General features: G+C 42.7%; 1 long non-coding RNA gene across 1 annotated transcript; it reads left to right on the top strand.

Annotated features, from left to right (window-relative positions):
- Positions 1-695: 695 nt before the first annotated feature.
- Positions 696-15,445, top strand: LOC308239166. The gene is made up of 3 exons (XR_013959705.1): positions 696-744; positions 8,386-8,483; positions 14,061-15,445. It is a non-coding gene; the product is annotated as an uncharacterized lncRNA (long non-coding RNA).
- Positions 15,446-16,080: the final 635 nt, after the last annotated feature.

Genomic DNA, 16,080 nt, shown 5'->3' with positions numbered 1-16,080 from the left:
GAGGGAAATACATTATAGAGGTGATAAATTAGAATTTTGAGAGAAGAAGCTAACTAGGCAACAACCTGTCCTTGTCACAGCATTTTCGTATTACCAGTGAGATTGTTTCTCTTGGAATGAAGCTGCATGAGAGGAGTGTGGTTCAAAGAATTATGTGACGAAAAGTGATGTAGTGAAATGTAATGGCCTCAACAATCTCGGTTTGGAGTCAGAATGGTGAAGTGTGATGCCATGTTTTTTGGAGTCTTGGAGGGAAAATTCAGAGAAAACAAGCATATTACCTGACAAGACCAGTGCCAAATCACTCACACTCCCTTTATGTACAACAGCTCTCATAACCCTAAGGTCCTGACACCCACTGTTATTGAGAAGGGGCAGTGTGACTCACATTGAGGCCCAGAGCACAGGTATCTTCTATTTGCTCAACTCCCTTTATTGTTGTGGAAGACAGAGCATCAGTAGGAATAGAAGGATAGATTGAATTTTATGGGACCGAGGCCTGATATCTTCTCTGATGTGGAGAGTAGAGGGAGCAGATGGATGTGGTGAGTTAACAATATGACAGAATTGGAATATTAGAAGAGAATCTGATCATGGCTGTACTGTCCCCATTTTGACAGGATATGCACTTTGAGGATGTGGTCATTGCTTTTTCTCAGGAGGAGTGGGTGCTCCTTGATGAGGCTCAGAGACATCTGTACTGCGATGTGATGCTGGAAGTGTTTGCACTTGTTGCATCTGTAGGTAAGAACTTCACATCTCAGTGTCCTGAGGTGATGTTCTCTCTTACTTTATTCTCCAGGCATAGCACTCTCTGTCTCACAGCCAGACCATAGGTTCTGCAAATATTCCTAACTGTCTTTTCAAATGTACTATGGCTGCCAGTGCTGAGCACTGTGGAAAGCCCTGAGCAATAGACTCCACAAACTTCTCTTACAACATTTGGCTCAGCAAGTGCAGGAAGTTTCTGGGAGTTAGGGGTCTTACAGACAGCTTAATTGATCCCACCTGCTGTTTCTTCCTGGGAGGGTGACCATATTCAGATCCATGGCTTCCATTTCTACCCCTTTCCTATAGCTAAATTCCTGGATGACTATCTGTGCCAGATTACGGTCTTTACTTGCATGAACCATGTACTATTCTTGTAAGACCCTCTGTTTCATACCAGGAACCAGCTCTTTTCCATCAGTGTTCAGATGGACATGCCACTCGCTACACCACATTTCTACCTTATCTTTTACCTACTTGATTCCTTCTGACATGTCATTTCACCTGTGAGTTCCTGGCTTCCGGCTATGTTTACCTTTATGGCATTTTTACGTCATCTGCTCCTGTGCATTGCTGCCTCTGCTGTATTCTTTAACACTGACTTACATATGTGTTATGAATTACACATACATGCTCAAGTAGGTTTCAAACATCAGCTACTTGTTTATTGAATTTTTCTTGAAATAAGACGTAAGAAAAATTCTGCAGAGCTTGCCTATGTCACCTGCAGCAAGCCCTGCTGAACACTGTTAAGCTAAGGAAGGGCTGGAAGTCTTACCGCTCTTCCATGTGGTGCTTTCCATCTTTGTGTCATATTCCTGGTGTGGTCTTCCTTCCTTTAGTATCTGCAGAGGCCCAGAACTTCACAGAAGCCTCTTATTAATGCTTCCGTCACATCTCTTCTTTTCTGAAAATTGCATGGAGCCCAGGTGTCATTACTGGCTACACACTTTTGTAATGGAAATTCCCCCTGTCCCCCAGTCCTCAATCATTTCCTCACCCTTTTTCTGTTTTCAGGTTGTTGGCATAAAAAGGATGAGGAGGAGGCCTGTTCTGATCAGAGTGTATCTGTACAAGGAGAGTCACATGTCAGGGCTTCTAACACAGCTCCAGCAATCCAGAAGTCACATTTCTGTAAGCGGTGTTTCACAGTGATAAAAGATATTTTGTACCTGACTGAGTTACAAGCAGAATACTTTGAGCACAAATGCTTCTTCAGTGACTCATGTGTGAGAGACTTCTGTTTCAGTGCAAACCCTCACCAGCAACACAAGGATATCAGTGAAGAGACCTCCTGGAAAGAAACTATGGACAGACGCTCATTTGTTACCAGGTGTAGCTTCTATTTATCAGAGGTACCTTCAAACAACAGGGAGGTTAGGGAAGATGTCCAAGCTCCCTCAAAGCTTCTCCAGGCGCCGGCCTCTCATAAAACTGAGGAGCCACACAGTGGCTATGAGGTTTCACAAGAATATCTCAGTGGAACAAGTCATCACCAATGGGCTGAATGTGTAAAAGCTGCCAGCAAGAAACAGAAAGTTGTTGAATGTCATGCTGTCTGTTCTGGAGAACTGATTTATGATTGTGACAAATGTAGGAATGTTTTCAGAGGCATCTTTAACCTCATTCAACCTAAGAGAGTTCACAGTGGAGAAAAGCCATATGAGTGTACAGATTGTGGGAAGTCCTTCAGAGGTAAGTCTAATGTCAAGAAACACCAACAAGTTCACACTGGAGAAAAGCCATATGAGTGTACAGATTGTGGGAAGTCCTTCAGTGAGAGGTATAAACTCATTCAACATCAGAGAATTCACACTGGAGAAAAGCCTTATAAGTGTAGTTAATGTGGGAAGTTCTTCGGTCGTAAGTCTGATGTCAATAGACACCAGCGAGTTCACACTGGAGAAAAGCCATATGAGTGTACAGGTAGTCAGAAGTACTTCAGTAAGAGTTCTAAACTCATTCAACATCAGAGAATTCACACTGGAGAAAAGTCATATGAGTGTACAGGTTGTGAAAAGTTTTTCAGTGCGGTTTCTACCCTCATTATACATCAGAGAATTCACACTGGAGAAAAGCCTTATAAGTGTAGTGAATGTGGGAAGCCCTTCAGACGTAAGACTGATGTCAATAGACACCAACGAGTTCACACTGGAGAAAAGCCATTTGAGTGTACAGATTGTGGGAAGTCCTTCAGATGTAAGTCTAATGTCAAGAAACACCAACAAGTTCACACTGGAGAAAAGCCATATGAGTGTACAGATTGTGGGAAGTCCTTTAGTGAGAGGTATAAACTCATTCAACATCAGAGAATTCACACTGGAGAAAAGCCATTTGAGTGTACAGGTTGTGGAAAGTTTTTCCATGCGGTTTCTACCCCCATTAAACATCAGAGTATTCACACTGGAGAAAAGCCTTATAAGTGTAGTGAATGTGGGAAGTCCTTCGGACGTAAGTCTGCTGTCCATAGACACCAGCGAGTTCACACTGGAGAAAAGCCATTTGAGTGTACAGATTGTGGGAAGTCCTTCAGATGTAAGTCTAATGTCAAGAAACACCAACAAGTTCACACTGGAGAAAAGCCATATGAGTGTACAGATTGTGGGAAGTCCTTCAGTCAGAGTTGTGAAGTCATTCAACATCAGAGAATTCACACTGCGTAAAAGCCTTATAAATGTAGTGAATGTGGACAGTCCTTCAGATGTAAGTCTAATGTCAAGAAACACCAACGAGTTCACCCTGGAGAAAAGCCATATGAGTGTACAGATTGTGGGAAGTCCTTCAGTCAGAGTTCTAAACTCATTCAGCATCAGAGAATTCACACTGCGGAAAAGCCTTATAAGTGTAGTGAATGTGAGAAGTCCTTCAGATATAAGTCTTATTTCAATAGACACCAGCGAGTTCACACTGGAGAAAAGCCATATGAGTGTACAGGTAGTCAGAAGTACTTCAGTAAGAGTTCTAAACTCCTTCAACATCAGAGAATTCACACTGGAGAAAAGCCATATGAGTGTACAGGTTGTGGAAAGTTTTTCCATGCGGTTTCTACCCCCATTAAACATCAGAGTATTCACACTGGAGAAAAGCCTTATAAGTGTAGTGAATGTGGGAAGTCCTTCGGACGTAAGTCTGCTGTCCATAGACACCAGCGAGTTCACACTGGAGAAAAGCCATTTGAGTGTACAGATTGTGGGAAGTCCTTCAGATGTAAGTCTAATGTCAAGAAACACCAACAAGTTCACACTGGAGAAAAGCCATATGAGTGTACAGGTAGTCAGAAGTACTTCAGTAAGAGTTCTAAACTCCTTCAACATCAGAGAATTCACACTGGAGAAAAGCCATATGAGTGTACAGGTTGTGGAAAGTTTTTCCATGCGGTTTCTACCCCCATTAAACATCAGAGTATTCACACTGGAGAAAAGCCTTATAAGTGTAGTGAATGTGGGAAGTCCTTCGGACGTAAGTCTGCTGTCAATAGACACCAGCGAGTTCACACTGGAGAAAAGCCATTTGAGTGTACAGATTGTGGGAAGTCCTTCAGATGTAAGTCTAATGTCAAGAAACACCAACAAGTTCACACTGGAGAAAAGCCATATGAGTGTACAGATTGTGGGAAGTCCTTCAGTCAGAGTTGTGAAGTCATTCAACATCAGAGAATTCACACTGCGGAAAAGCCTTATAAGTGTAGTGAATGTGAGAAGTCCTTCAGATATAAGTATTATTTCAACAGACACCAGCGAGTTCACACTGCATAAAAGCCATATGAATGTACAGTTGAGAAGTCCTTGAGTGAGAATTGTAAACTCATTCAACAACAGAGAATTCACACTGGAGAAAAGCCTTATAAGTGCAGTGAATGTGAGAAGTCCTTCAGAAGTAAGTCTAATGTTAATAAATATCAGTGAGTTCACACTAGTTAAAAGCCTTATTAGTGTACAGATTGTGGAAATCCTTTACCAAAAATTGTAGCCTCATAAGACACCGGAGACTTCACAGTGGAGACAGGCCTTAAATGTGTAGGTAATGTTTCCTTTTTCTTACCCAGAATAACAACACTGAAGGAGAATCTATGATACATTTTTATCTCAGTATGATCCCTTTTTATCAGGAAATACACTCTGCTAGATTCCTCAAGTTTCCGGTACAAGAGAGGCTTTAAGGAGCTGCCTACAATGGCTATCCTGCCCAGGTCTACTATGTGATTGATATCACTGTGAAGGTTTATGGCTGCAGGGATTTCTCCTCTACCACCTGGCTCACATGAACAGTGTGAATCAGTTACAAACCTGCATGCTCTTTTGTGCTTAAATAAATTCTCAATACTCTGAACACACCCTAGGAAATTTGGCACAGTGGATAAAGTGTTGGTCTGCAGACAGAAGGGTCCTGGTTTTGATTCCACTCAAGGGCACATGCTGGGGTTGTAGGCTTGATCCCCAGTGGGGTGCATGCAGGAGGCAGCTGATCAATGATTGACTCTCATCATTGATGTTACTATTTCTACCTCTCCCTCTCTGAAAAAAATAATAAAATTGTTTTTTATAAAGAAACAACTGGCGAAATTTAAATAAAGTTACAGATTTGTAAATAAGTAAATACATAAATAAATACTCTGAACTCTTGTCAGTGTCTTCATTCCTTCCTCTCTGACTAGAGAATGGGCCTGACTCAGGGTTTGTCCAGAATACCCATCAACAGCAAAGAAGTAGTCCCTCTTAATGTGGTTCTCACATTATGCTGTGATGATTGGCTTATGTTCTAGTTCACCAATCTGAACCCCACTGGCTGTGGTTTATGATTTTTCAGTAAAGGTGTTTTTTTCTGTTGTACCTTTAATTGTGTTGGTTCTATTCCCTGCCTGTCATGATTTGAAAGCACTATTGTGATCTGTCAGCATGTAAATGTGAACAGATATTGTGGGGATGTCAAACCTTCAGTGCTTTGGAAGGGAGAGAATGATGGCAGAAAATCACTCTTTGTCCACAACCTGCTTATTTTGCATTGCTGCCCAAGGCCTTGTAAGAAAGACTGCATGAGTTTGTAGTTTTAATTTACACCCAAGTACCTTGGTTATTGGTGAGGACAGTGGTCACCCAGAAAAGGAGGATTTTGCTGTCCTTCTGTTCACAATAGGAATTATGTTCTGTTCACAGTATGTGTTACATATGTATCAGCAATGTTTAGGGGAACCCCTCCCCATGGACTGCAAAGGAGACATGTGTCATGAAGTACAAAATTTCATAGTCTTGTGACACTTGTTTTAAGACTCTGAGGTTAAACTACTATTGAGACAGGAACACTATATTCATAGCGATGGGAAAAACTGCAGTAAATTAGATTGAAAATGTCTGCTTTGAATGTAAATCCAAAAATATTCCTGGGCCTATGGGTTGTGTCCTTTGTTTACAGACATTCTCAGCACCTCCAAAACTTTTCCTGTAGCTGAAGTCATTGGCAGAGAAAATAATTTAATTGTTTTGAGGATTCCCCTGGTTTCTATAAGGTGTTCCCCGCAAGGTCATTTCTCAATATGTAAGAGCTCAATGCTGGAGGAAGGATAATCCGGTAATCAGTCCTAGGATGTGTCTTTTGTAACCGGTAACCATTCCTGTTGATTCCATGGCAGTAGTCTTCCCTGCTTGCCACTATTTGTTGCCATTGAGGCAAAGCTGTACCTCTCAGGAAAGGAGCACTGACATGCAAGAAAGCGCACTTTTCTAATGTGTGTTATTTTGTCAGCCTTGACCTAGAGATAAAGCTGTGAAACCACCACAGGTGAAATCGTATCTGTCACTGTATTCAAGGAGTGGCAAAAGTAGACTTTCAGTTGTGACTACACATACCGCACTGCTCATGCTTTTAAAAAATATTATTAAAAATTCCTTTATTATATTTAATTATTTATTTATTGGAAAAGAAGAGGGAAAGGGGAGAGAGAGAGAGAGAGAGATACATACATGAGCTCCTTCCTGCACTACACTTACTGGTGACCCAGGAGGAACTGTGTACTGACCTGGAATTGAACCAGGATATTTCAGTGCACTGGATGACACCCATCCAGCTGAGGTAACCGGTCAAAGCAGAGTTTATTCTGATATTTTTACGTATTAATTATTTTTCATACCAACCACTGTACTCCTACATTTCCTACACTCTGCATTTTCCACCTGGCCTTTTATAATCTCTCTTTCTGACTTTCCCAGTCTTCCATGCAATCATTCATTTTTCATCCTTTACATTAGATTACTTCATATATTTCATAATTTTATAGGCACTATAAGGTGTGTACTTTTTAACAAATACTGATTTCCTTTATGCTACAGATATTTTGAGATCCAATACAAATGCTTATGTGAATATCGAATTTGTTTTATTGCTGAGTAGTATTGTATTCTATGGATAACAACTTTATCTATTGATCTTCTATAAAATTGCTTATTTCCAGGTTTCGGGTATTATAAAAAAATCTGTACCCGGGCCGGGCACCACACCTGCTCATCCCTGCCCCGCTGCGCCTGTATCTGCAGCTGCGAGGTAGAATGCTGCTGTGGAGGCGGGAGAGGCTGGCAATGCTCCAGCTGGGCTCGCCAGCTGTGAGCCCAGCATCTAGAGCTCCTCAGTCAGTCAGCTGAGTAATGATCCTGCTGTGTGCACGCACTGACCACCAGGGGGCAGCTCCTGTGTTGAGCATCTCCCCACTGGTGGTCAGTGCACATCATAGCAAAGGGTCAAAAGGTCATTCAGTTGTTTGGTCCCTTAGGAATATATATATATATTAGTGGCCTGGTGCACAAAAATTGTGCCCATTAAAAGGGGATTAATTAGAGGAAATATTTTAATATTACTATTTGCCTTTCCTCTGTAATAGATGTGTCAGATATGAAAAAAATTAGTAAAATGTATATGAAAATCTTCCTCCTGTCAAAGTCTGGGGCGCACCATGGGACCCAGAGTCAAGTTCCCGCCCACCCACCCACGTGCACCTCAAAATCCCATGAGACCCAGACACGGCCACCCCCACCCCCTTTGGGCTAGATCCAGACCTGGCCGGTCCCAACCTTGTCAAGCCCTGCCAGGCAGGGGGCACAGCCTCAGGTCCCCTGGCCTGGCACCAGGGCGGGGGGTATGTCCTGAGGTCCCCTGTCAAGCCGCGCCAGGTGGGAGGCATGGCCTCAGATCCCCTGGCCCAGTGCCATGGCAGGGGGTTGCAGCCTGAGGTCCCCCGTGAAGCCCCATTGGGCAGGGCGTGTGGTCTGAGGTCCCCCGTCAAGCCCTGCTGGATGGGGGACATGGCCTAAGGTCCCCCATCCTGGCACCAAGGCAGGGGTGCAGCCTGAGGTCCCCTGGCCTGGTGCCGGGGTAGGGGCATGGCCTCAGGTCCCTTGGAAAGCCCTACTGGATTGGGGGCACAGCCTGAGGTCCCCAGTCAAGCCCCATGGGGGTAGTGGGGGCGCAGCCTCAGGTCCCTGCTGATTGCTCGTTAAGGCTCATTACGGGAACTTGGCCTCTGCTGTGGGTGCAGCCATCTTTGTTACAGAAACCCCCACCTCCGCTGTGGGCGCCACCATCTTTGTGGCAGAGTCAATTTGCATATTCCCTCTTTATTATATTGGACAGGTAGTCTGCTGTAGGGGCCCTGTGCAGAGTACGCTGGAGGTTCAAGGCCAAGTTGCCATGCCCATGCATACAGGAAAGGACACAGCAGCATTACAATGGTAAGTCCTCTTATGCCCTATGTATGTGCGGGCACAATCACTCAGCATTAGCACTGTACAGAGCTCCCTTATCTGACCTGTTTGTGTGAATTCAGCTCAAGCACCACTCATTGGCATGAGGCTTCTTCTGTTTGAGTGTGTGAATAAGGTGCCACTGAGCAGCCAGGTTTGGGCTGCTGTGTTTGTACTAAACCATCAACCACCTGTCGTTACCCATGGGCTCTTCCTGTCTCCTGCACCCAGATGGCTGAAGCCCCTGACGGAGGAACTTGCCACAAACAGCTGCTTTTCTCTTCATAGTGTGATATTTTCATATGCAAAACAAGAAATAACCCTCCGGGAGTGGTTCAATTGGATGAACATGCTCCCATGCACAGAAAGGTTTCCAGTTCCAATCCCAGTGAGGGCACAGGGTAGGGGGCATGCCAGCTCGGTCCTCCGTGTGGGTCCTTGCAGAAGCCAGCCAATCAGTGTTTCTCTCTCTGTCTCTCTCTTTAAAAATAAATTTAAATAGTATGTATATAAATCTGTTAATATTTGTGATCTTCAGGAATAATTGAAACAGTAATTTTCACCTCAAGGAGCATTCTGAGCATCACAGAACCTTAAATAATATCTTAAAACAAAAGATCAATTGAAGACAACACATCCAAATTATGAGACTTGTCATTTTCCAGCGCGACTGGATGCCCCGACTCCCATATTTGCAGTGATCAGTCAGTGATTGGGATCCTAATGCCACCTGTTGGTTCTGAAAATGTAAGTTACCGAAAGGGCGGTGCATTGTTAACATTCTCCGCTATTCCTGTTTAGGTCCAAACTTCAGTAATGCATTAAGTGCAGTCTACATTGGTAATCTTTGTTAATATCCCTGCTGTAAATACTCTCATTGTTGTGAGGTTCAAACTGCCAACATGATGGAACTAAACATGGACATGATAAGATATTTCAGTAACACCATTACATTTTATTTCCAATATGCTGATACAGCAATACCAAATATGCTCAAGAACTTTCATAATAAAAGAGCAAAATTATTGGGAAACATCAAGTTTAAACATTTTTAAAATTTGATTTAAGTAGAATTAATTTAAAATGCACATTAAAGAAGAAAAAAAAGAAACATGCTCTTTTGGAATCTCTCTGCAAGCCTGAATCGCTGAAACCAAGTTCCTGAGGCCCTTATCAGTGCTTCACTTTTGGCATAAAAAATAACTGATGCAAAAATACAGTCTGCCTATGGAACAGCTTACCTGAAATATATCCATGTGAAAACGATACTTATGGAACCCATGAACACTATTCCAGCCTTTCACCACTATCTGTCATCATGATGGTTTTTTTTATTATTGTTTTTTGTATCTATCCTCAGGTACATTATTGGATTATTTCACTTAAAATTTCACATCTGTTTGACCATGCAGTGGGTCAGAACATCATCTTAATAATGCCAACGTTGCAAGTTCCATCCCTGGTCAAGGTGATTAAAAGAAGCAAACAAAAACGTATAAAAATAAAGGAACAATAATGGATCTCTCTCGCTCTCTCTCTCTCCATAGATATATATATTCCTATTTTTCTCCCTCTTCAAAATATATATATATGTTTTAATCACCCAAATAGTCCACACACTTGTGAACACCAGCACAGCCCAGGGCGCCGTGGTGACCAGCAGCCATGGTTCTCATGAGGGCAGAGCAGGCAATGACCCAGAGAACAGTATGGAAGCTACCATTGCTGTCAGTGTAGCAGGTGGGGAACCAGGGCTGAGCTGCACAATCACCCCCAGGGGATGATGGCATCAGTGTGATCTCTGTGACTAAAAGCACCAGGAGAATTATCCTCCAGGACATGCCCTTCTGGTCTCTGCACCTTCCAGCTGGATGTAGAGAATGACCTATTTCAGATTCAGGGAGATGAAGTGTCCCGATTCCTCTCCGGTTTCAAGGCTGTGAGCAGGACAGGGCCCAGGGAAGCTGCCAGAAAGAATTGGTGCTGGGCCATGTGTGTGGCTCTGAGGCCCTCTCTAGTCACAGTGCAGGCTGGTGGATGCTCTGTTCTTTAGGGCCTTGGTTAGTGGGAAATGGAGCAGACTCTGCTGCAGAAATTCCTGGGGGGTCATAACCTGGCAATCAGCATGTGCTCCAAGAAAAGCTGTGACCCAGGCAGGGCCAACCTAGTCCACTGTAATGAAGTGCTCCAGCCATTGCCCTGCCCAGGGAGGGAGAGGACCTGTCTCTGCAGAGGCTGATTCCCTATCTGCCCAGCAGGAGGGGTTGCAGGCTGCTGAGCCAGGTGGTCCTGTGCTGGGTTACAAGTGTCTTAAAGTTTAGCCACTAAAGGAGGATCTAGATATTTCTCAATCCAGAGAGAGAATGTGTCCCTGATCTTTTCTTTATGGGTAAACATCCACCGTGCTTCACTGAGACTGTTCTACTGCCTGCACAGCCCACCCCTCTACACTCCTTGTTGGCTGTGCCTGGGATGTTTCCACTAAAGATGAGACATGCTCCTCAAGTGAGTTGATGGAACCTGAACTCTGGGCATAGTGTGCTGCTGGGTGTGTGGGTGAAGGAGCAGAGAGGTTGGGGTCTGGGACAGGGCTGGAGAGAGGCAGGGTCCTTGAGTGGGTGGGCAGAGGGAAGGCTCTAGGGATGAGAACTGAAATCAGACTGGATGTAGAGGCAGCAGCCAAGGGCGGGTACATCTGAGACTTGTAAGGACACTGTTGAGCCCAACTGTTCCAGACTACAGAGTTCTAGAGTCCCCTTTCCTTAGGAGCTGGTGTCCTAGTGGAGGACAGCCCACAGACAATGAACAGGACAGCTGTGACAGGTGACAGGAGCTCAGGCATAAGGTAAAGCCAGTGGTGGTCAGTGTGGGCCACCCTGAGTAAGTCTGAGAAGGCATGGTAGAGTCCATTTGGAAAGCCTGCTAGCAGATTCCTCCCCCTATTCCCCCGTTTGGGAGGTGAAGGGAGGTCACTGTGGCTTCCTTGGACAACTAAAATTAGAAAGGGGGTCCTGGCTGGCATGTGGGCGCTGTGGCAAGACTTGACCTTCTCCTCAGGAGGCCTCACAGTTTGCCTCCAGCCCCAGGCTGCCGTCAGAAGGGCTGATGGCAGTCCCTTCAGAAAAATCATTGCCAGAGGGAAATTTACAGTCCTGAATCACATGAAGAATCCACGGGCTTAAAAATGTTTGCTTATTTATGAGTAAAAGTGCATCTGTAAGGTGCTTTAGTTTACTCACCACAAGGATAGTTCTCCAGAGGAAAATGACAAACACAAAAATGTACAAGGAGACAGTGATGATGGTAAGCTTCCACTGAATTTCAAAAAATCCGCTGGAGGACACAGTAATGGGGCAGGATATGCAATAGATGGAATACTATGTGAGATCCTGAGGAGCCTTAGACATTTACAATACATCTGTCTCAGGAAATCATCTTTCAATTCCCAACACCAGCCTCCATGTGGTCTCCACAGGATTCTCTGCTCTGAGAAAGACTGCAAGTTGGCTGCCTCCTGCCTCCTGTGTCACTGGCAGTATTTATAGACATTAACACATGGGTTTCACTAGGGAAAGCACAGTTTCTAGTTCACCATGGGCTCTGCTCACTCCAGTGTCTAAAGTTATGTTGGAAACCCTCAGAAACAGCTTCTTCCGTGGGAAAGTTAATTTTAATCCCCAAAGACTACCTAAGATAAAAATATAAAGAGATGACTTTAATCAGAAACCATCACATTTTAGAGCTAAAATAAAAACAAGATGGGGATCATGACTATGTCACTAATAATGTGGCGTTTTTCTGAAATCCGTGATATCGATTCTTGTAGCCTCTTACATGAAAGGAGACAGACTTCCACTGAGTTCAGATGATTCTGATAACTCTTCTAGAGAGATAGCGTTAGATTTAACCATATGTACTTGAAACATCAACACCTTAGTTGTTTAATTCTCTTAGGGATTTGTTTATTAATTTTAGAGAGAGAGAGGAAGGGAGGGAAGGAGAGAGGGTAACAAAGAAGCATTGATATGAAAGGAAACATGGGTCAATTGCCTATTCTATGCTTTCCAAACAAGGATCAAATTTGCAACCCAGTTATGCGCCCTTTCCAGGAATCAAAGACACCATCCTTTAGTGGGGGTGCTTTATGGGAGGATGCTCCAACCCACTGAGGCACCTGAGCAGGTCAGCACCTGAATTCTTAATGTTTCTTTAAGAAGAGAGTAAATTAGGCCCTAGCTTGGCTCAGTGAAAAGTGAGTGGGCCTGTAGACTGAAGGTTCCCAGGTTTGATTCTGGTCAGTGCACATGCCCAAGTTAGGGCTCTTACCCAGTAGGGGGCGTGCAGGAGGCAGCGGATCAATGATTCTCTCTCTTCATTGATGTTTCTTTCTCTCACCTCTCCCTTTCTCTCTGAAGTCAATATATATATTAGAATAAACTAGTATGACAACACTTGTGGGGTCTCAAACTTTATGTGCTTCAGAAGGCACGTAAGAATGACAGAAAATCACTCTTTGTCCCATATTGGCTTATTTTGCATTGCTGACCAAGGCCTTGAAAGAAAGCCTGCATGACTTTGTGGTTCTAGTTTGCAGCCTGGTGCCTCTGTGATTGTTGAGTTCAATGGTCACCCAGGACAGGAGTCCTTTGTTGTGCCTGTGTGAACAATATGAATTATATTCTCTGTTCTCAGTAAGTATTACATAATTCTCAGCAATGTTTAGGAGAATTCTTCCCCACACACTGTAAAGCAGCCATGGGCCATGATGTATGAAATGTCATAGGCTGGTGTCACTTGTTAAGGCTCTGAGGTTTAAATGGAACTAGCATTAGAACAGAAACACTGTATTCATAGTGAGTGGGAAAGACCAGTAAATTGGATGAAAAATGCCTCTTCTGAATGGAAACACAAACCATCAACGGTCGGTGCCTTCTGTGATGTTTGCTTACAACATTCTCAGGGCCTCCATAACTGTATTATGTGGCTGAAGACATTGGCAGAAAAAATAAACACATTTTCTTTTGGAGTCCCCTGGCCCATCCAGTGTGTTCACCTCAAGGTTTTCGCTACTGGCAAGACCTCAGAGCTAGAGGAAGGATAATCCTATCATCAGTCCCAGGTTGTATTTTTTGTAACCTGTCAGCATTCCTGGGGATTCTGATGGCAATAGTTTTCACTGTTGGGCAATATTTTCTGCCCCTGACATTAGACTGGTCCTGCCAGGAGATTAGGAGAGAGATGGTAGAACCCATGTAAGGTTGCTCTTTTAATTTCCTAACAAGACAGAGATAGCCAGGCCTTTATTTGGAAGTACTTCTTAAGGCTCTATTAAGTATATTTGTGACTGACATGCAACAAAATGCACTTTTTCTAATGTGTAATACGTGGTGAGTTTGGACATATGAATAAAGCTCTAAAAACATGACATGTGAAATAAATGTATCTCACACATATACAAGTTAGGTCAAAAGTAGGCTTACAGAAGTGAGTATGCAAAACACAGAGTTTATTCTCTTTTTTAAATTAGTCTTTTAAATATTTAAAATATTTCTATTGACCTTTTAGAAAGAGAAGAAGGAAGGGTGAGAGAAAGAAATGGCGACAAAAAAAAGAAGACGCATTGAACTGCCACCTCCTGTCTGCCACCTGCAGGGCATCCAGGTAGGCATGTGCCCTGACCTGGACTGGAACCAGTGACCTTTCAGGGCACAGGATGGTGCCCAAACAATTGAAGTACAATGACCAGAGAAGAGTTTATTCTTGTATCATTATTTATTAACTATTGTATTAATTTCCTTATCAACACTCTACACACCCTATATTTACCTCCTGCCCTTTTATAATCTCTCTTTCTGCCTTCCCCAGCTCTAAATGCAATCATTGATTTTTCTTCCTTTACAAGATCAGTCCATATTTTTCATAATGTTATAAATACTATAATGTGTGTATTCTTTAACAAGTATGGGACTCTTTCATGCTACACAGTTAATTTGAGGTTCAACACTAATGCTTATGTGAAAAGTTAATTACTTTTTATTGCTGAGTAGTATTGTGTTCTGTGAATAACCACTTTATCTATTGATCTGTCTAAGGTTTTTTTGTTGTTGTTGTTATTTCCAGGTTTGGTGTATGATAAATAAATTTTCTGGGAATATTCGGTTCAATTCTTTATAGAAATGTATGTTTTCCTTATCTAACTGTTGTAGGGTAGGTGAGTGTTTTACTTTTGAAGGCATTCAGAACCCTGATCTAAAGTGGTCCTTTCTTTCCTTCCCAGCCACCTACAATAATGAAAATTCTAGTTTTTCATTATCCCTGTGAGCACATGCGATGTTTAATATTTTTAAATTGTAGGCTTTAAATTCACTAGTGTAAACATGTCTTGTTTTAATTCCATTTCCCTAAGAAATTTTTATGCTGAGCATTTCTTTATGCATTTATTTACACTGTCTTTATCTCCTTTGCTGAAAAGTCTGGTCAGAAACTTTTCCCATTTTTAAAAATGTTTATGATTTAATCAATAGGAGGTCATTTCACCACCTAAAACATCTGTTTTCACCTCACTCATTCCTCAAGGACTCAACTTCTTTCTTTGCCATTTGGAACTTTATGTTTTGAATACTGGGAGGAAAATTATTTTTCTAAAATTGTATCCTATGTACAATTTAAAGCCCATTTGCATGACACACTTATAAGATTAAGTTACGTTGCTAACATTTTCCACCATTCAGTTTAAGTTGAAGCATTCCATAGTGTATTATGTGAAGTCAAGGTTTGTAGTATTTGTCAATTTTTCTGGTTGTAAATACTCTCAACATCGTCACTTTCAAATTTCCAAAGTGATAGCACTGAATATGGGCTGATGAGATATTTCAGTAGCAAATCATTATATTTTATTTCCAACTTATTGATACAGTAGATACAAACATGCTCAAGAACTTTCATAATAAAATAGTAAAATAATTGGGAAGTGTCAAGTTGTAATCATTTTTTAAACTTTGATGTAAGTATAATTGATTTAGAACATACATTCAAAAATACACTGAGTGGCCATAATATTATGATGTCTGAACGCATAATAATCTGGCCACTCAGTGTGTGTGTGTATGTTAGAGGCCCGGTGCATGAATTTGTGCATGGGTGGGGTCCAGCCAGTCTGGCCAGGGGTAGGGTACATGGGCTGTTGGCCGGCCTGCCTGCTGGTCAAACTCCTGTTCGAGGGGACAATTTGCTTATTAGCCTTTTATTATATAGGCTATACACTGTGTGGCTAGATTATTATGCATTCAGAGATCATAATAATCTGGCCACTCAGTGTGTATTTTTATTGATTTCAGAGAGGAAGGGAGGAGTGAGGGATAGAAACATCAATGATGAGAGAGAATCACTGATAAGCTGCCTCCTGCATGCCTCACAATGGGGATCCAGCCCACCACCTGAGCATGTACAGCCCATGATCAGATTCACTCCTAAGATTATAAGTCTGTCATACTCCCCACCCTCCACACCCATCTGCTCTTTCCACTCTTCACATCCGAGAACATACCACGCCTTCATCCCATGAAGCCACTGTCTTATATTCCTG

Source organism: Plecotus auritus, assembly GCF_963455305.1.
Source record: "Plecotus auritus genome assembly, chromosome: 15".
Lineage (NCBI taxonomy): Eukaryota > Metazoa > Chordata > Mammalia > Chiroptera > Vespertilionidae > Plecotus > Plecotus auritus.
The sequence above is the reverse complement of the archived record's forward strand: the minus strand, read 5'-3'. Positions and strand labels throughout refer to the sequence as shown.